This window comes from Rhinoraja longicauda, chromosome 36 (genome assembly GCF_053455715.1).
Source record: "Rhinoraja longicauda isolate Sanriku21f chromosome 36, sRhiLon1.1, whole genome shotgun sequence".
Taxonomy (NCBI): Eukaryota; Metazoa; Chordata; class Chondrichthyes; order Rajiformes; family Arhynchobatidae; genus Rhinoraja; species Rhinoraja longicauda.
In genome coordinates, this window is record NC_135988.1 from 10493940 (window position 1) to 10515684 (window position 21745).

Below are 21745 nucleotides of genomic sequence, written 5' to 3' on the forward strand. Positions count from 1 at the left end.
CTACATATTGAGTCTCCCATGCATGTGAGATTCAGCTTTTTCCAATTCAGTGCCCGTGAGCCTGAATGTGGAATGGCAGATGATATTTACAAACATACATTTTTGCACCAGCTATCAAAGATGAATTTATCATTGTGATGCAAACATCCAGGGAAGATTCAATTTGGTATTCCATTCTCTCCAGAGAACAACTCATGCATTTGAAGAGCACCATTCTTGGCTGAATGCGATTATGTCTGAGGATGCATTATTTTGCTATAATTCCTGAAAAGACAGTGTAAGCACTTTTTCCCCTGTTTTCAAACTATTTGAAGTCGGATCGGAAAAGAATGGGGCTCTCAAAGAATATTGAAAATCACTGCAATTATTAAGGGTTTCCTCACTTCCACCCAGAAGTTATTCCTCTCCACTTTTAACTGGCAAAATAATGTATCTTCAATCGTGTATTGATTGGCAACAGCTCCTCCAGAATACTACAAAGCACCCGTTCAATCAATTTGGGCCTTTAATATTTCATTTAATTTAGGTAGGCATGTCAGCACTTTTGTATAGAAGTGTTCGTCGTGTTATTGAGTGATGACCTTGACTGAGGACAAACGTTAGCCTGGACACAGTGAACCACCATTACAACACATCTAAAACACCCTGCCCTGTGAACAACCACACAACCACTTTGATGTCGGTATGCATGTTTTATAGACAATAGACAATAGACAATAGGTGCAGGAGGAGGCCATTCGGCCCTTCGAGCCAGCACCTTCAATCAGTACCCCGTTCCTGCCTTCTCCCCATACCCCCTGACTCCGCTATCCTTAAGAGCTCTATCCAGCTCTCTCTTGAATGCATTCAGAGAATTGGCCTCCACTGCCTTCTGAGGCAGAGAATTCCACAGATTCACAACTCTCTGACTGAAAAAGTTTTTCCTCATCTCATATCATATATATACAGCCGGAAACAGGCCTTTTCGGCCCTCCAAGTCCGTGCCGCCCAGTGATCCCCGTACATTAACACTATCCTACACCCACTAGGGACAATTTTTACATTTACCCAGCCAATTAACCTACATCTCAGTTCTAAATGGCCTACCCCTTATTCTTAAACTGTGGCCCCTTGTTCTGGACTCCCCCAACATTGGGAACATGTTTCCTGCCTCTAACGTGTCCAACCCCTTAATAATCTTATACGTTTCGATAAGATCTCCTCTCATCCTTCTAAAAGGATGAGTTGAGGTAAAGAGAAAGATAAAAGGATGAGTTGAGGTAAAGAGAAAGATAAAAGAAACAGAAGGAAAAGAATGTTTATTTAACTATTTCTTTACACTAATTAAATGCGACTTTACATTTGTCTGTTCAGTGCCAGAGACATCGGTCCAGAAATTTTATTTTATCTTTATTTCATGCTTCACCATGATTTTCAACTCGGACCAATATCCAGACCAATATATGTCTTTGGGGATCTGAACTTACAAAATAACCTGCAAGCATTTGTTCGAACTTTGAAACTGGAGCCATTCTGTAATTGCGATTCTTGATATTCGTGTGACATTTTCAACAGGCTATCGACGTTCAATATGACTTCAGATGTGTGGAAAAGGATTGTCCTTGTTATCTGCAACATTTAACAAGAATTGGATATCTGGTGCGCCTTCAGCTTTGAAGCCTTCTACATACATTACACAAGCAATTAAACGCTTCAGGTACGTGACCGACTTGTGAAGCTGGGCGTACAGCAAAATATGTTGACAGCGTAAGCCAGTTTTCATGAGAGTTGGTTTTGTCTATTGACATGGCAGATCAGTTTAGTAGCTCTTATGTAAACATAGCCAGACCTTTAGCTACACACTGCTTGATGTATTGTCTAGCCAAATACAAGCACCATCTAATCATTAATAACCCCTCTCTCAAGGTCACTTTTCAAACTTCTTTAAGTTTTGATTGTCAGATTTGAGGGAAAAATAGTTTGAACTCACAGGATAGAGAAAATAGCCAGCAAACGGTGAATGGATTTCAGTTTGGATTTAATCAGATTCTTGCCTGTTTTTTTTAAAGCGGATTGGGTAGAACTCTGAATGCAAACGTACATTAAGATTAATCTTGCTCAGCTAAAGCTTGCTGACTTGCATTTGTGAAAGCTTCCAGAATCAATTTTTGTGAGAAGAAAATGACAAGGAAAATGGTAATTATTCCTGTTCTGACTAACGATGAGAAAGAAGAAGCAAAATAACCAAGAAACTAAGGTGTGTCACCAACATTTTCTTGTGCTCAGATTGCGCATTAAAATCACTTTGGCGCAAACTGTAATGCCCATTTTCTGAGCATCAGGAAATTGAAACAAGCATTTCTGCGCAATATTATGGCTGATACAGTAGTCATTTTTCAAAGTTGTTAATGCATGTTTGGACAGAAACTGCATTTAACCCTCACAGTCTTGTGTCTTGATTTTTAAGTCACAGTCAATATAGGAGCAAATCCTGCTTCAAATATTCAGGTAACATGAATTAAAGTGTTCCATTTGGGATATCAATGTTTTGCACACAGCTTCAGGCACCATGTTAAAGGAACGACGTTGTTAACCTGGAAGGGGTGCAGAGATTAATGAGGATGTTGCCAGGCTCAAGGGCCTGAGATATAGGGAGAGGTTTGAGCAGGCTGGGACTCTCTTCATTAAAGCGCAAGAGGATGAGGAGTGATCTTATAGAGGTGTACAAAATCATGAGTGGAATAGATCAGGTAAACACACAGGTCCAAATAGGTGAATTGTGATAGGTGTTTGAAGGTGAAGGGAGAAAGATTTAATAGATGCACTGTGTATTGTGACACATTCCACCCATGACCACCATTAAAATTTTCTGTGACTTGTGCCACAGTAGACCTTCTGTCGGTTCGGAGCAGACAGGATAGCCTTTGTTGCCGTCACGCATCGATGAGCCTTGGGTGCCCAACACCCTGTCGCCGGTTTGTGGTTTGTCCCCCCTCAGACCACTGTCAGTAGGTACTCATCACTGCTGACCGGGAGCACCCCACAAGCCTTGCCGTTTCAGAGATGCTCTGACCCAGTCGTCTGGCCATAACAATTTGGCCCTTGTCTTTACTCCTGCCCATTTCTCCTGCATCCAACACATCAACTTCAAGAACTGCCTGTTCACTTGCTGCCTAATATATCCCACCCCTTGACAGGTGCCATTGTAACAAGATAATCAATGTTATTCACTTCACCTGTCAGTGGTCATAAAGTTTTGGCTGATCGGTGTAGATACATGGATTGGAAAGGTTTCGAAGGATATGGGCCAAACGCAGGCAGATGGGACTAGCGTAGATGGGACATGTTGGTTGGCGTGAGTAAGATGGGCCAAAGGCCCTGTTTCCATGCTGTATGACTTGACTCTATCAATGCTCCGTGACTACAACCTCAGCCAAAGTACATGCTGCAATCTCAACAGGTTTATGAGTTGTGGTGTGGGATTACACAATGGATACGAGCAATCACAGGGTGAAGGAGGGGTGCAGCCACAGATAATCAAGAAATATATTCCCTTTGGTTTCATGCACCTGTGTGGCAGCTTTATGTTCCTGTAAGAAAAGACGCAGAGTACTGGAGATACAGTGCGGAAACAGGCCCTTCGGCCCACCGTCCATGCCAACAAGCGATCCCCGCACACGAACACTATCCCACACACTAGGGACAATTTGTGATTTTGCCAAAGCCAATTAACCTACAAGCCTGTATGTCTTTGGAGCGCGAGAGGAAATCGGAGCACCTAGAGAAAACCCACGCAGGTCACGGGGAGAAAGTACAAACTCCGTACAGACAGCACCCGTGGTCAGGATCGAACCCGGGTCTCTGGAGCAGTAAGGCAGCAACTGTACCGCTGCGCCATCACTGCAGAACATGGCTAGGTGGCGTTTCGGGACGGGACCTTTCTGCAGACAGCACTTTAGCTGCCACAAGTAGTGCACTTTAATGCACCAGCTAACTCCTAACTTTCAATGCCAGTCTAACACTGCAAGCTGCCATCAGAAAATGCACAGCCTGTTTATCTGAAATTGCACAAATTGTGCGAATGTTTCACCAAGCTTCACCTTAAAAGGAGCAACACTCTGTAACCTTTGCCTTTTATCTTGATCTCTTTGATGTTTGTTTGAAGCATCACTTTTCAGGAGTTCCAATTGTATCCATTTTTTTTAAATTTCCCATGTCGATTTTCACTTTGCCCTCAGAACTATTGATTTCCAAGTTACAACTTGCAGTGATGAAGGGAGCAATCATTACTTCCGACCAATACGGTTATTAAAGGTTACAAAGAGAGATGGAGCTTCCAAATTATTGTATTGTGTAAAATATGTAGTACGAAAATGTCCATGATTTTCGTATTTTAGTTGACCTTTTACACTGTTCTATATTCTTCAGAGAATATTCTTTTATTCTATATTCCCTTCTATTGAAGATGCTGGAGTCAATTATAAAAGAAGAAATTACGGAACATTTGGATAGATGTAACAGGATTGTTCCGAGTCAGCAGGGATTTGCGAAGGGAAAATCATGCCTGACAAATCTTCTGGAATTTTTTGAGGATGTAACTAGGAAAATGGACAAGGGAAAGCCAATGGATGTAGTGTACCTGGACTTTCAGAAAGCCTTTGATAAGGTCCCACATATGAGTTTAGTGGGTAAAATTAGAGCACATGGTATTGAGGATAGGGTGCTGACATGGATAGAAAAGTGGTTGGCAGACAGGAAACAAAGAGTAGGGATAAATGGGTCCCTTTCAGAATGGCAGGCAGTGACTAGTGGGGTGCCGCAAGGTTCGGTGCTGTGACCGCAGCTATTTACAATATACATCAATGACTGAGATGAAGGGATTAAAAGTAACATTAGCAAATTTGCAGATGACACAAAGCTGGGTGGCAGTGTGAACTGTGAGGAAGATGCTATGAGGATGCAGGTTGTGTGAGTGGGCAGATGCAGGTTAATGTGGATAAATGTGAGGTTATCCAGTTTGGTGGTAAGAACAGGAAGGCAGATTATTATCTGAATGGTGCCAAGTTAGGAAAAGGGGAAGTACAATGAGAACTGGGTGTCCTAGTGCATCAGTCACTGAAAGGAAGCATGCAGGTACAGCAGGCAGTGGAGAAAGCCAATGGAATGTTGGCCTTCATAACAAGAGGAGTTGAGTATAGGAGCAAAGAGGTCCTTCTGCAGGGCCCTAGTGAGACCACACCTGGAGTATTGTGTGCAGGTTTGGTCTCCAAATTTGAGTAAGGACATTCTTACTATTGAGGGAATGCAGCATAGGTTCACGAGGTTAATTCCAGGAATGGCAGGACTGTCCTATGTTGAAAGACTGGAGCAACTGGGCTTGTGTACACTGGAATTTAGAAGGATGAGAGGGGATCTTATTGAAACATATAAGATTATTAAGGGATTGGACACGATAGAGGCAGGAAACATGTTCCCGATGTTGGGGGAGTCCCGAACCAGGGGCCACAGTTTAAGAATAAGAGGTAGGCCATTTAGAATGGAGATGAGGAAAAACTTTTTCACTGAGATAGTTGTGAAGCTGTGGAACTCTCTGCCTCAGAAGGCAGTGGAGGCCAATTCTCTGAATGCTTTCAAGAGAGAGTTAGATAGAGCTCTTAATGATAGCAGAGTCAAAGGATATGGGGAGAAGATTGTGGATGATCAACCATGATCACGGTCAAGTCAAGTCAAGTCAATTTTATTTGTATAGCACATTTAAAAACAACCCATGCTGACCAAAGTGCTGTACATCAGTTCAGGTACTAAGAACAAACATACAATGGCACACAAACATAACAGTACATACATAAACAGTTCACAGCGCCCCCTCAGAGGGCCTCAAATGTGAGCGAGTAAAAATAGGTTTTGAGCCTGGACAAAGGAGTCGATAGAGGGGGCAGTTCTGATGGGGAGAGGGATGCTGTTCCACAGTCTAGGAGCTGCAACCGCAAAAGCACGGTCACCCCTGAGCTTAAGCTGAGACCGCGGGATAAACCGTAGTGTAGACCGCGGTGAATGGCGGTGCTGGCTCGAAGGGCAGAATAGCCTACTCTTGCACCTTTTCTCTATTTGCTATTGTCGATTGTCTAAATGGTTCCCAATCTATTTGACTGATAACTCTTATCTTGTTCTCACAAAGTAAAATACACCGCAACTCACAAAGAATATCATGGACTTTTGTTTTCGGGACCGAGTTGGTCACGGCTTGGTAATTAATGCCTGTTGTCACGTGTACCGAGTTACAGTGAAAAGCTGTTGTTGCGTGCAATCCAGTCAGTGGAAAGACAATACATGTTTACAACCGACCCATTTACAGTGTGTAGATACATGATAAGGGAATAACGTTCAGTGCAAGGTAAAGCCAGCTAAGACCGATCAAAGGGACACTAAAGTGTTACATAGTAGTTCAGGTGAATTGACTGCTGAAAATTGAACAGTGGAGATGGGTGATGGGGAAAGCACTGGGAATGTTAATGGATACGTGGATGAGAATAGGTTACAGGGAAATGCAGGAGGAATGGGGTTTTTTCTTCTAGTTGGCAGTGAGCCCATGTATCACTGGGCTGAATAGCCTCCTTCTGCCATGAGGGAACACGTGACTATGAGGTCAGGAACCATTGCTTGAGAGTTTCCTGCCTTCTAGGGAAGTTCCCCAAACGTAAATATCCCAGAACTCAGTCAAAGTCTCCTCTCGTGTAGGGTCTAAACCAGCAGAGATTGTTCCACAGCCAGGTTGACATCCTCTAAAATAGCCACCCCAGTTGAACCAGCCTGGCTAAGGAGGGGTGTGTGAACATTCTGCTGATCTGTCAAAGGATGATCTCCCAACAACAGCTCTCTGTCTCTGCAGTGGAGCTGTCCAACACCAGATCACTCTGCCTAAAGAACTCTGCCTCAGACTGAAGAAGGGTGTCGACCCGAAACGTCACCCATTCCTTCTCTCCCAAGATGCTGCCTGACACGCTGAGTTACTCCAGCATTCGGTGTCTTTCATATTCACTCACACCCGGCATAACTTCTGTGCAACACACAACCTATCTCTTTTCCATCGAGGGCTTCACTTTCACGTGCCGAGCAGTGAAAAGCCTTTTCAGTGAATGAAGTTTGTGAGGCTCGTTCTTTGTGTAAGCCCATGGACAGAGCAATGGGTGATCATTGATGTATCGAGTCTGAAGAAGGGTCTCGACCCGAAACGCCACCCATTCCTTCTCTCCTGAGATGCTGCCTGACCTGAGATGCTGAGTTACTCCAGCATTTTGTGAATAAATCCCTTCGATTTGTACCAGCATCTGCAGTTATTTTCTTATACACATTGATGTATCAATAATCTATAGAGGTGTTCAAAATCATGAGATAATTAGATCAGGTGGACACGCAGAATCTCTTGCCCAGAGTAGGGGAATCGAGAACCAGAGGACATAGGTTTTAAGATGAAGGGGGAAAGATTTAGTCGGAAAACTTTTTTACACAAAGGGTGGTGTGTGTCTGGAACGAGCTGCCGGAGTAGGTACTTGAGGAGCTACTATTGGGGGCATGGCTGTGTTCTGCAGCTGCGGCTCACCGGCAGTCTCTCTGTCTTTTTTTTTGTTTTTTTGTCTGTCATCGTTTAATGTGCGTTTTGTTTTATTTTTAACTCTGTGTATGTGGGGGGGGTGGTGGGGGGGTTGGGGGAAACCTTTTTTCAAATCTCCTCCTCAACGGAGATGCGACCTTTACCGTGTCGTATCTCCGTTCGCGCTACGGCCTAACATCGTGGAGTCGGCGGCCTCCAGCTGGGATCGACCTTGAAGACTCCGGTCGTAGGGCCTGGACTTACCATCTCGGAAGCTTCGGCCGTGGGCCCTGCAGACCGCAACATCGGGAGCTCACAGGTCCCTGGCTGGCGACCGGCTTTTGGGAGCTCCAGCCGTAGCAGCTTCAACCGCCCCGAAGCGCGAGGTACGATCGACCCGCTCGCAGGCCCTTCATCGCCCTGCGTGGCTCGGCCGCAGCACTTTCCATCGCCCGGTGGGGGCTCAGGACCTTCATCGGCCTGCTCGGCTCGGCTCGGCCCTCGGACTTTCCATCGCCCGGTGGGGGCTTCAAAAAGTTGGGAGCCTCGATCACCTCGTGGCACCACGGGAGAAGAAATCAGGAGGAGATAAGACTTTGCCTTCCATCACAGTGAGGGTGTGCCTAGAGCAATCACTGTGATGGCTGTTTGTGTAAAAATTGTGTAAAAATTGTGTAAAAATTGTATCTGTGTGTCCTGTGCTTTTTGTTGTCTACTGCCGGACCCTGACGTGAGAGGACGCTGGCGTTGTTTATTCGCCGCTTCTCCGTTAGGATAGTTTGTCTGTTTGTTTTTATGTTTGATTGTTTATGTAAAGCGCTTTGAGCACCTGATAAGGCGCTATATAAAATAAATGCTTATTATTATTATTATTATTATTATTATTGCAACGTTTAAGAATAATTTAGATAGGTACATGGATAGGATAGATTTAGAAGGGAATGGACCAAGTGGAGGCGTGTGGGACTGGTGTAGATTGGACATGTTTGTCGGCGAGGGCAAGTTGGGCCTCAGGCTCTGTTTCTGCACTGTAGGACTCTGTGACTCTATGACTCTTCGACCTTGTGCAGTGTAAGACATCTGGCTTTGCTGCTCCATATTTTAGCACCTGTGGTCTCTCGTGCCTCTACTTTTTACAGTTGGTTCATTCAAAAATTAGGAGACATTTGCATCTGTTTCCTGCCCACATCCAGTACCCTTGGCCGGTGAATGCATTAAAAGAAATCTGCTGGAACTGAAGGGGAAAATAAGATGGGTTTTCCATTTTGCCACCCAGCAGTCAACTGTTTTTCCCAAGCATGTTACTGAGACACATAGAAACATAGAAAATAGGTGCAGGAGTAGGCCATTCGGCCCTTCGAGCCTGCACCGCCATTCAATATGATCATGGCTGATCATTCAGCTCAGTAGCCTGTACCTGCCTTCTCTCCATACCCCCTGATCCCTTTAGCAAAAAGGGCCACATCTAACTCCCTCTTAAATATAGCCAATGAACTGGCCTCAACTACCTTCTGTGGCAGAGAATTCCACAGACTCACCACTCTCTGTGTGAAGAAATGTTTTCTCATCTCGGTCCTAAAAGACTTCCCCCTTATCCTTAAGCTGTGACCCCTGGTTCTGGACTCCCCCAACATCGGGAACAATCTTCCCGCATCTAGCCTCTCCAACCCCTTAAGAATTTTATATGTTTCTATAAGATCCCCCCTCAGTCTTCTAAATTCCAGCGAGTACAAGCCCAGTCTATCCAGTCTTTCCTCATATTTAAGTCCCGCCATCCCAGGGATCAAGCTGGTGAACCTTCTCTGTACTCCCTCTAAGGCAAGAACGTCTTTCCTCAGGTTAGGAGACCAAAACTGCACACAATACTCCAGGTGCGGTCTCACCAAGACACGGAATACACATTTCCATTTCTAGATATAGTGGAAGGAGTCATATTTTTTTAACAAATTAATTTATTTTCCGAAGATGTCAGCTAGCCAAACTTTGAAAAGAAACTTGCAGATCATTAGCAAATGGTGTTTCTCTTTAATTGAATCAGTAATTGAAAGATCAGATTCGCTGACATTAATTGGAGTGTATGAGATAAGCATATTACCAAATGCTATTTACTTGTCAACAGTTAAAGCTAGTGTTGATTATAAGAGGTCCCTGTGATACTCAAGTAGGCAGCTTTGTCAGTAATAAGTTTAATTAGTCTGCTGGAGGAGTTTATTTGTCTGGAACCTTTGCTCATCAAGTCCTTCACCCTCTGTGCCTCATTTTTAGTTTCTCGGGAGTTAGATTGGGTGCAGCCCATTTGCGGGCCTCAGTCAGGTTTTTTTCAGTCATTTTAAATATCGTCACATGTACAGTGAAAAGCTTTTGTTGCATGCTAACCAGCCAAGACAATACTTCATTACAATCAAGCCATTCACAGTGTACAGATACATGATAGCGGCACGGTAGCGCAGCGGTAGAGTTGCTGCTTTACAGCGAATGCAGCGCCGGAGACTCAGGTTCGATCCTGACTACGGGTGCTGCACTGTAAGGAGTTTGTACGTTCTCCCCGTGACCTGCGTGGGTTTTCTCCGAGATCTTCGGTTTCCTCCCACACTCCAAAGACGTACAGGTATGTAGGTTAATTGGCTGGGTAAATGTAAAAATTGTCCCTAGTGGGTGTAGGATAGTGTTAATGTGCGGGGATCGCTGGGCGGCACGGACTTGGAGGGCCGAAAAGGCCTGTTTCCGGCTGTATGTATATGATATGATATGATATATAAGGGAATCATGGTCTGAAGAAGGGTCTCGACCCGAAACGTCACCCATTCCTTCTCTCCAGAGATGCTGCCTGTCCCGCCGAGTTACTCCAGCATTTTGTGTCTACCTTCGATTTAAACCAGCTCTGCAGTTTTTTCCTACACGTGATAAGGGGATAGCTTTTAGTGCAAGGTAAAGCCAGTAAAGTCCGGTCAAAGATAGTCGGAGGCTCCCCAATGAGGTAGATCGTAGTTCAGGGCTGGTCTCGAGTTGTGGTGGGATGGTTCAGTTGTCTGTTAACAGCTGGGAAGAAACTGTCCCTGAATCTGGAGATGCACGTTTTCACACTTCTATATCTTTTGCCCCATGGGAGAGGGGAGAAGAGGGAGTGGCCAGGGTGTGACTCTTCCATGATTATATTGCTGGTCTTGCCGAGGCGCGTGAGGTATAAATGGTGTCAATGGAAAAACCCTCCCGCTGTAAGCTTCGGCTATGGGCCCTCGACTCTGCTGGCAAGTGTCAGGTATTTTCACAAACAATAACACGCTGCTGGGAGCCAGGTTTTGTTTTCCAACTCTACATCCTATCTTTGTCCCGCCCCCCCCCCTCTGACGCCACGCTGAAGAAGGGTCTCGAGCCGAAACGTCGCCCATTCCTTCTCTCCTGAGATGCTGCCTGACCCGCTGAGTTACTCCAGCATTTTGTGATATCTTGTTTTCATTCGATCTAGTTCAGTTAAGTTTATTGTCACGTGTAACGAGGCACAGTGAAGAGCTTTTGTTGCGTGCTTGCCAGTCAGCGGAAAGACTATGCATGATTACAATCAAGCCATTTACAGTGAACAGATACATGATAAGGGAACAACGTTTAGGCCAAGGTAAAGCCAGTTGCTGCAGGAGTAGAGATTTAAAAGTGTGGAGCAATTATAATATGTGATCGTAGATCTACCACTGTGGCTGGCAGGCAAATGGTCCCCAGGTTGGGCGCCATCTTGGAAGCTGCCACAGCCATTCTTGCAGTCTGTACATCTCAATTAGGAGAATCATTTAGCTTTTCAATGTTAATATTGCTTCCTCTCTTGAACGTGGTTTGTTTGACTTAAATCAACAACGTGTGCAAGAAAATAACTGCAGATGCTGGTACAAATTGACGAAGGTATTACAAAATGCTGGAGTAACTCAGCGGGTCAGGCAGCATCTCTGGAGAGAAGGAGTGGGTGACGTTTCGGGTCGAGACCTTTCTCCAGCATTTTGTGATAAAACAACAACATAATCAAAGTCCAACCGGATGAAGTAATTCAGTTTGCACCCACTCAGTGTTGAGGTCGAATGTGAGGGGGTTGTTTCATCCTGAACTGCATTTCTCCTCTGTGATTTGTTTTGGAACAATCTGCAGGGACCCTGCTATTCTTTCCAACAAAAGAGGAAGTAAAATCAGATATTTCCAGCAATTCAGTTAATGTAATCGGTCTGGGCTTCAATTGCTCCCATGCAGTGTGGTGCCATCTGAATTCCAGACAATGCAAATTGATTGTGAGTACATCTTGATACCAGCGAAGAACAATTTAAGCTAACAACTGTTGTAAGTGAAGTTATACGGTGGAGTTTGGATACAGGTAGAGTGCCGGTGAATTCTACTTACAATAACAGTTACAGGACCAAAGAGATTCAAACAATGCTGCTGTTCATCGTTAACAGCAAGGAATTTGCTGCAGGGTGTTTATATTTTATTACAATGAAATTCACCATCGATGTTAGTCTCCAATCAGAGGTTGCCCTCTTGGAAAGCACTCCATGTTTTCCATGGATTCATTTCAGAACTTTAAAAGGCATTTTGACAGGTACATGGATAGGAAAGGTTTCGAAGCACATATCATATCATCATATATATACAGCCGGAAACAGGCCTTTTCGGCCCTCCAAGTCCGTGCCGCCCAACGATCCCCGTACATTAACACTATCCTACACAATCTAGGGACAATTTTTACATTTACCCAGCCAATTAACCAACATACCTGTACGTCTTTGGAGTGTGGGAGGAAACCGAAGATCTCGGAGAAAACCCACGCAGGTCACGGGGAGAACGTACAAACTCCTTACAGTGCAGCACCCGTAGTCAGGATCGAACCTGAGTCTCCGGCGCTGCATTCGCTGTAAAGCAGCAACTCTACCGCTGCGCTACCGTGCCGCCCACTGCGCTACCATGCCGCCCACATAGGTGAGACTAGAGGAGCCAGGGCAACTTGGTCGGCATCTTGCTCAGCATGGGCAAGGTGAGCCATAGGGCCTGTTTTCATTCTGTATGACTCTATGAGCTTTATTGTCAGAGGGTGATGTTACACATCGACGGCAGACTGATGGAGAACCTTTGTTTTCAGAGAGATGGAACCATTAGGGTGCAGGAACAGGCTCTTTAGCCCACAATGTCCATGCGGAACATGATGCCAAGTTGAGATAATCACCTCTCCCTGCACATGACCCATATCTCTCCATTCCCTGCACGTCCATGTGCTTGTGTACACTGGAATTTAGAAGGATGAGAGGAGATCTTATCGAAACGTATAAGATTATTAAGGGGTTGGACACGTTAGAGGCAGGAAACATGTTCCCAATGTTGGGGGAGTCCAGAACAAGGGGCCACAGTTTAAGAATAAGGGGTAGGCCATTTAGAACTGAGATGAGGAAAAACCTTTTCAGTCAGAGAGTTGTCAATCTGTGGAATTCTCTGCCTCAGAAGGCAGTGGAGGCCAATTCTCTGAGTGCATTCAAGAGAGAGCTGGATAGAGCTCTTAAGGATAGCGGAGTCAGGGGGTGTGGGGAGAAGGCAGGAACGGGGTACTGATTGAGAATCATCAGCCATGATCACATTGAATGGCGGTGCTGGCTTGAAGGGCCGAATGGCCTCCTCCTGCACCTATTGGCTATTGTCTAACCAAAAGCCTCTCAATTGCTTCTATTGCATCTGCCTCCACCACCACCCGTGGCACCCACCACTCTCTGTGTAAAAAAACATGCCTTGAACATCTTTAAATTTTTTCCCCCTCAACTTAAAGCTATGCCCTCTAGTCCTTGACATCCCCCCCGCCCCCCCTCCCCCCCCCCCCATGAGAAACTATCTATCCTATCTAAGCATCTCAGAATTTTATATACTTCTATCAGGTCTTCCCATGACCTCCGCTCTTCCTGTGGAAACCTCTCGCAATCACCCACTTCTTTGCCCGCCCACTCTCCCAACCCGTTCACGTCCTTCTGCAAAGTCTCTGCTTTCTCTACGCTACCTGCCCCTCCACCTGCCTTCATGCCATCAGCAATCCTGGCCACAAAGCCTTCAATTCCCTCATCCAAATCACTGAAAAACAAGGTGAAGTGTAGCGGCCTCGGCACTGACCCCTGCGGAACACTGCCAGTCACTGGCAGCCATCTGGCAAAAGCCCCTCTATTGCCACCCTTTGCCTTTTGCCATCTCGCCAGCCTGCTGTCCATGCTAGTATCTTCCCTTTGATACCACAGGCTCTCATCTTCTTCAGCAGCCTCAGGTGTGGCACCTTGTCAAAGGCCTTCCGAAAATCCAGGTAACAACATGCACTGACAGTCCTTTGCCTGTCCTGCTATTCACTTCCTCAAAGAATTCCAACCTGTTTGACAGGCAAGATCTCCCTTTCACAAAGACATGCTGACTCCGGACTATTTTATCAAGTGTGTTTATTGACTGGACTGCTCCTCAACGTATGAGTTTAATAGCTGCTGCGATGGTTCAAATTCACCATAATCAGGTTTAGTTTTGTTTAGTTTCGAGATACAGCCCCTTCGGCCCACCGAGCCCACACCGACCATCAATCCCCGCACATTAACACTATCCCACACACACTCGGGACAATTCTACACATGCACCAAGCCAATTATCCTGCCAACCTGTACGCCTTTGGAGTGTGGGAGGAAACCGAAGATCTTGGAGGAAACTCACGCAGGTCACGGGGAGAACGTACAAACTCCGTACAGACAGCACCCGTAGTCAGGATCGAACTATACATGAGCTGTAAGGCAGCAACTCGACCGCTGTGATCTCCACAGTTAGATTTGAGAAACTTTAAAACATTAATTCGACTTATATTAAGATACCAGCAAATGCAAGTGTGTTTTATTTTTATGTATTTTGACAAAAAGATTTTGATCTTGGGCAAGACAGATATCATGAATTCCATAAAATTGGTTCAGATGAGGTTTAAATTTCTAACTGTCTAAATTTATCATCATCCCCTTTGGAAAATAAGTCCAAACGTGATAAGGCAGATTTAAACTTTGAAGCTATTTACTTTGATAAATCATAGACTTTGAACTTCACCTGATCGCTGATGGCAGTACATTTTATCAGATGCCTTGAATACATATATTACTCATTTACAGGAGTTTCTGCCCAAAGATGCAGGTTTTGATAAAACAATTAGCATCCTTTCACATAAATTACTTGGTCACAGATGAGAGGGAGATCATATTTCAAAAGAAGATATATCAAACTTTTTTTTTGGAAACCTTATTATCGGAATTATCAGGAACTTCCTAAAGTGTTCACACATAATTAGTTGGTGGACACAAAATGCTGGAGTGACTCAGTGGGTCAGGCAGCATCTCAGGAGAGAGGAATGGGTGACGTTTCAGGTCGAGACCCTTCTTCAGACTGATGTCGGGGAGGGGGCGGGACAAAGATAGGATGTAGTCGGAGACTGGAAGACTAGTGGGAGAACTGGGAAGAGGGACTGGATAGAGAAGGGAAGTGGGAGAAGTCAATGTTCATACCGCTGGGGTGTAAACTGCCCAGGTGAAATATGAGGTGCTGCTCCTCCAATTTGCGCTGGGCCTCACTCTGACAATGGAGGAGGCCCAGGACAGAAAGCTCAGATTGGGAATGGGAGGGGGAGGTGAAGTGCTGAGCCACCGGGAGATCAGGTTGGTTGAGACGGACTGAGCGGAGGTGTTCAGCGAAATGATCGCCGAGCCATAATTCTTAAACATAATTAGTTACTTTGATGATTATTGTCCAATAGACATCTTACACAATACAAGATCCACTAAATTGAATGAAGATTAATTCTCCATACACTTACCCTTAGTGAAGTTGGTTATAGATTAATTATTGGTCAAAATCCAGGAAGTTTTATCGTCCGCACCTCCAGACTCAGGAACAGCTTCATCCCCAGGGCCATAGCTGCTATAAACCGGTCCTGCTGAGCCGGATGGTCACATCGCACAGTGAACCGGCACAGATCTACTTGCACTTTATTCTGTTTTAAAACTGTTACAATTTGTTTCATTGGGTTGTTTAAATTAATACTGACTAGCTAATTAAATTATTGCATCGAATGGGAGGCGCATTCCCAATATCGCTGTATCCCTGTACAATGACAATAAAGATATATTGTATTGTATTGTATTGTATTGTACAGTGGATAGTGAAATGGAAAACCATATCTCACCAACACGAATGAATTATTCCAAGAGATGACGAAGAAGATTAATGAGGACTCTCTGGTAGATGTCAGGGGTTATGGGGCAGAGGCAGGAGAATGGGGTTGAGAGTGAAACATAGATTAGCCATGATTGAATGGCAGAGTAGACCCGATGGGCAGAATGGTCTTATTCTGTTCCTAGAAACAAAAAGACATCTACAAGGACTTTAGCAATGTCTTAAACTTGGCACCACATGGCATGGTGGTCTCGAAGATCAGATCACATGGGACCCAGGACCCGCTAGCCAATTGGATACAAAGTTAGCTTGAAGGTTGGAGACAGAGGGTGTTGGGAGAGGGTTGCTTTTCAAACTGGAACCCTGGAACAAGCAACATGCCACAGGGATCGGTGCTGTATCCACTGTTGTTCGTTGTTCATTATAACGGATTGAATGCGAATGTAAATGCCATTGTTAGTAAGTTTGCAGATGGCTCTAAAATTGGTGGTCTAGTGGAGAGTAAAGAAGATTATCCAAGATTACAACAGGATCTTGTTTCATTGAGTCAATGGGCCAAGGAATGTTAGATGGAGAGTAATTCAGATAAATATGACGAGTTGTATTTTAATAAGGCAAACCAGGGCAGGACAAAAAGACAAATGGTCGGGGGCTACAGTGACTATATATTGTTCTCTCACAGCCACAGGGATCCCCGTTCAATCCCAACCTTGGATGCTGCTGTGCAGAGTCTGTAGGTTGTCTGGCTGCCTGCGGATGCTGCGGGTGCGGCTGCGACTCGTCTCCGGAGGCTCCGGCGCGGTCCGCGTGGACGTCGGAAGCCCGCAGGCCCCTGGGTGGGGGCCGACATCGGGTGCTCCGGCAGCGGCAGAGGCAGCGTGTTCGCCCGCCCCGAATCGCGGGGCTTGGGTCGGCCCGCCGCGGACCTTTCACCGTCCGGCGCGGCCTGGAATAGGCCGTGGACCTTTCACCGTCCGGCGCGGCCTGGAATAGGCCGCGGGTTTTTCACAGCCCAGCGGGGGCTTCAATGTCGGGAGCCCCGACCGCCCCGACGTGGCAACTCCAACAGCCTGACCGCGGGACAAGACGGCAGGGAAGAGAAAAGACATTGTGGCCTTCCATCACAGTGAGGAGGGACTGGAGGAGACTCACTGTGATGGATGTTTCTTTTTGTTTGGTGTTAGTTTGTGATTGTATGTGTTATTGCATTTTTATTGATTATTCTTATTGGTCTTATTGTTCAACTGCGGGTAATGTTTCATTTCACTACACATTTATGTGTATGTGACAAATAAACGACTATTGATTGATATATTGATATTGATTGGTTTCCTCCCACTTTGCTAAGATGTGCTGGAAAGTTAATTGTGCTTTCGCGTGGGATTAGTTTAGTTTAGAGATACATGGCAGAAACGGGCCCATCGAGTCCGCGCCGACCAGCGATCCCCGCACACTTGCACCATCTTCAGGACAATTTGCAATTATACCAAGCCAATTAACCTACAATCCTGTACGTCTTTGGAGTGTGGGAGAAAACCGGAGCTCCCAGAGAAAACCCACGCAGGTCACGGAGAGAACGTACAAACTCCGTACAGACGAGTACCCGCAGTCAGGATTGCGCACAGGACTCTGGTGCTGTAAGGCAGCAACTTTACCACTGTGCCTCTGTGCCGCCTTTGGTGTAAGTTGCGAGGAGAATCACAAAAAGGGGGTGGGGGTTTAATAGGGATGTGAGAGAGAATGTGAATAGGGATGTGAGAGAGAATACATTGCATCGCAAGGGAGCAGGGAAATAAAGAGAGGGGGTATGGAACTGATGGGATTACTCTGCTTGGAGATGGCATGGACCTGATGGGCCAAGTGGCCTCCCTCAGTGTTGAAATATGTGAGATTTCTCAAAGCACATCCACAATACTACACCGATAACAGAGATTATGTCATTAGTCCCTTATGTGAGGGTCAAATCCAGGATCTTCTGAGCTTGAAGCAAAATGCTACCAAGCATCCAGACACTTGGAGAGAGAAAGTCAACTTCAGCGATATCACTCAGCAGGCAAGCATGAATAGGTTACCTCTTCAATAGTCGTAGTCATTTCCTTTCTCATTGTGGAGACGATGGGTACCCTGTGAAGTTTAAACTGTAATCTCGCCTGCTTTGTGGAAAAGTCAAATGCTACCCTTATCACGATGGCTGTGCGTTCTTTTTTTTCTTCTTTTCTGCTCCTTTCATTCTGGGTGCAGAGATTCCCAGTTTTTCCGTGTCAAGTGTCTGAAGCATTTCGCAGCAGTGCATGAATAGCAATCAGCCCAGCAGATTGCACAGATTCATTCCAAGGCAACCTTCCAGCAAGCTGTCTCACAGACCTATGTTCGCCAGAAGAGGTCCACATGCTTGCCAACACAATTTAGCCACAGACACCAAAAGCCTTTGCAGTGGTGCCAACGGCTCCAGCTGCCTGTCTGCTGCCAAGTTGCCATTCAGTTCCTCCATCCACACACAGCGTTGTCCTTCCTTCTTTCTGGCCATCTGTCCATCCAACAGTTTCAGCCATTCTGCCCCTCTCCATCGGGGACCTGGGGTGGAAGATATTGCACCGAGGAGTCCCCTGCAACCTGTTCCTCGCGCGGTTCACAGACTCGCCAGCCGCCTGCCACTTTTGCGGGTTGGAAGAGTCTGTGTACCACGTGTACATGCAGTGTGTGAGGTTGCAGCCCCTGTTCCAATATCTAAAGGGGCTGCTCCTTGCTTTTTGGCTGCATTTTTCACCCACCATCCTCATCTTTGGACACCCTGTGCGTAGGGGAGAGGGTAGGGCCGAAGATGTCCTTGTTGGGTTGCTCCTGGGCCAGGCCAAGCTGGCCATCCGCGACTCACGGCGCCAGGCGGAAGAGGGCTCTGCCCGAGCCAGCTGCCTGCCCCTTTTCCGGGGTTACGTCCGCGCCTGGGTGGTGTTGGAGAGGGACTACGCGCTGTCCACGGGCGCCCTGGAGGATTTCCGGGACCGCTGGGCACCGCGGGGGGTTGAATGTATCCTGGATGGGGATTGTAATATAATTGTATGATAGTTTCAATAGGTATATTTGTTTGTATAGTATTCTGGTGGTGGGTTCTGTTTTGGTTTTATTGTATTGTATATATTATTTTAATATTTGAATAGATATTTTTGATTAAAAATTTTTTTTTTTTAAAACAGTTTCAGCCATGCAGCACACGACCCATTGCAGTAAAGAGGTGATATCTCTGCATGCAGAGGGCCGGGCAGCTGTCCCTGTAAGGCAGGCTTATCACAAACACCTCTTTCCCTTCTCCACTGCACGCCCCAAACCAATAACTTAAATTCGCTGATTTTTTTAAAATCCTTGATCCTACACTACCTCCATTCGATTTACATTATACATCTCTCTGTGCCTTTAATGTCTTTTCTGCGAGCCCTTTTCTGGGCAGCACGTTGGAGCAGCGGTAGAGTTGCTGCCTTACAGCGAATGCAGCGCCGGAGACCCGGGTTCGATCCTGACTACGTGCGCCGTCTGTGCGGAGTTTGTACCTTCTCCCCGTGACCTGCGTGGGTTTTCTCCGAGATCTTCGGTTTCCCCCCCACACTCCAAAGAAGTACAGGTTTGTAGGTTAATTGGCTTGGTAAATGTAAAGAAATTGTCCCTAGTAGGATAGTGTTAGTGTGCGGGGATCGCTGGGCGGCGCGGACCCGGTGGGCCGAAAGAGCCTGTTTCCGCGCTGTATCTCTAAACTAAACTAAACTAAAATCATTGCAGGAAACGGCAGCATTTTATCTCTGATCTGACTAACGTTTAGACACAGGATTGATTATTTTCTACTTCCTAGCCCAGTGTATCAGGTCTTTCACAGTGTCCTGATCCATTATCAGAGTTGGCTGCCACGCCAAGTCTGTCTGTCTGTCCTTTCCATCTTTGTGTTTTAATTATATGTATTAAATATTTGTTTTTAGTGTACTTTAACTTGTTTTCTGTGGGGGGTGGGGGGGGCGGGGTGGAGTTGGGGGAAACTTTTTATAATCTCTTACCTCGACGGAGATGCGATTTTTTTTCCTTACCGTATCTCCGTCCGCACTGCGGCCTAACATTGAGGAGTTGGCGGCCTTTGCTGGAGACCAACTTTTGAGAGCTCCACCGCGGTCGCCTGCGGACTTGCCATCGCGGAGCTCGCGATCTCTTGCCAGGAATCGCCATCGGAGCTCCGACCGTGGGTGGTTGCGGACTTAACCTCACGGAGCCAACGGTCTCTAGTCAGAGACCGACTTCGGGAACTCCAAGCCACGGGAGTTTCGACCGCCCCGATGCGGGAGTTTCGATCGCCCCGACTCGGGAGTTTCGATCGTCCCGACAGGGGGCCTTCGACCGCCGGCTGCGGGAGCTTCGATCGCCCCAACTGTGGATGGTTTGACTGCCCCGACCTCGGGAGAATAAAGAGAGAGGAAGAAGATTGGACTTCTTTGCCTTCCATCACAGTGAGGAATGTGGGGAATCCGCTGTGGTGGATGTTTATGTTAACTTTTATGTAGTTGTGTGTCTTGTTGCTTTTTTTTTCCGTATGACTGTATGGTAATTCGCATATCACTTTACCTTAATTGGGACATGTGACAATAAAAGACCTTTAAAACCTTTGAGTTCTTGTATAAACCTAAATCCCAGCCATTTAATTCTTACTCAACAGAAGGTCTTTCCCTGTATTAGCAATAAGGAGAGGTTGAACAAACTTATAAGACAATAACTGCAGATGCTGGGTACAAATCGAAGGTATTTATTCACAAAATGCTGGAGTAACTCAGCAGGTCAGGCAGCATCTCAGGAGAGAAGGAATGGAATGAGAGAACAAACTTGGATGGTTTTCTCGGGAGCATTGGAGATTGAGGGGAGATCTGGGAGAAGTTTATAAAATTATGAGAAGCATAGATAATGTGGACGGTCGGAAACTTGTTCCCATGGCAAAGACGAGAGGGTACAGCTTCAAGGTGAGAGAGGCAAAGCTTAAACCAGATGTGCGGGCAAGTTATTTTACACAGAGGATAATGGGTGCCTGAAATGCACTGACCCTGGAGGCAGATATGATAGTGATATTCAAGTAGTTTTTAGACAAGGCACATGGATAAGCAGGGGTTGGAGGAATATGAATCAGGGGCAGGCAGTGGAGGTTAATTGGCATGGCATCATGTTCGGAGTGGACATTGTGGGCCGAAGGGCCTGTTCCTGTGCTGTACCATTCTATGTATGTCACGTCGCTCCTGGAGGATCTGTCTCCTACAGTTTAACACCGAGCTTCATCTTCTCTGCCATCCTCGCAATTGACAGTCCCCCGTGTGTAAGTCTGAGTGTTGGCCAACTTTTTCACATGGTGTACTGAGAAAATATCAGGGAGTTAAAATGTCCTAATTGGTTAAATGATAGTTACTGCCTTCATCAAATAAACAACGGTGGCACAAGCAACATTGTTCGTTTCGGAGCCAAAATATTGCGTGTCTACTTTCTTTTTGGGCAGTGGCTCCAATCCTATCTTCAGCTGCCCAGAGATGATCGGGTCTGGCCAATTTTCAACCCTCCCTGGCCCAGTGCCACTGAAGTCTCCTGCATTGCTTCAGCACAGATCAGTTTCACATTCTAAGAAGGGAACCTTGTATACACTGGAATTTAGAAGGATGAGAGGGGATCTTATCGAAACATATAAGATCATTAAGGGGTTGGACACGTTAGAGGTAGGAAACATGTTCCCAATGTTGGGGGAGTCCAGAACCAGGGGCCACAGTTTAAGAATAAGGGGTAGGCCATTTAGAACGGAGATGAGGAAACACTTTTTCAGTCAGAGAGTTGTAAATCTGTGGAATTCTCTGCCTCAGAAGGCAGTGGAGGCCCGTTCTCTGAATGCATTCAAGAGAGAGCTAGATAGAGCTCTTAAGGATAGCGGAGTCAGGGGGGTATGGGGAGAAGGCAGGAACGGGGTACTGATTT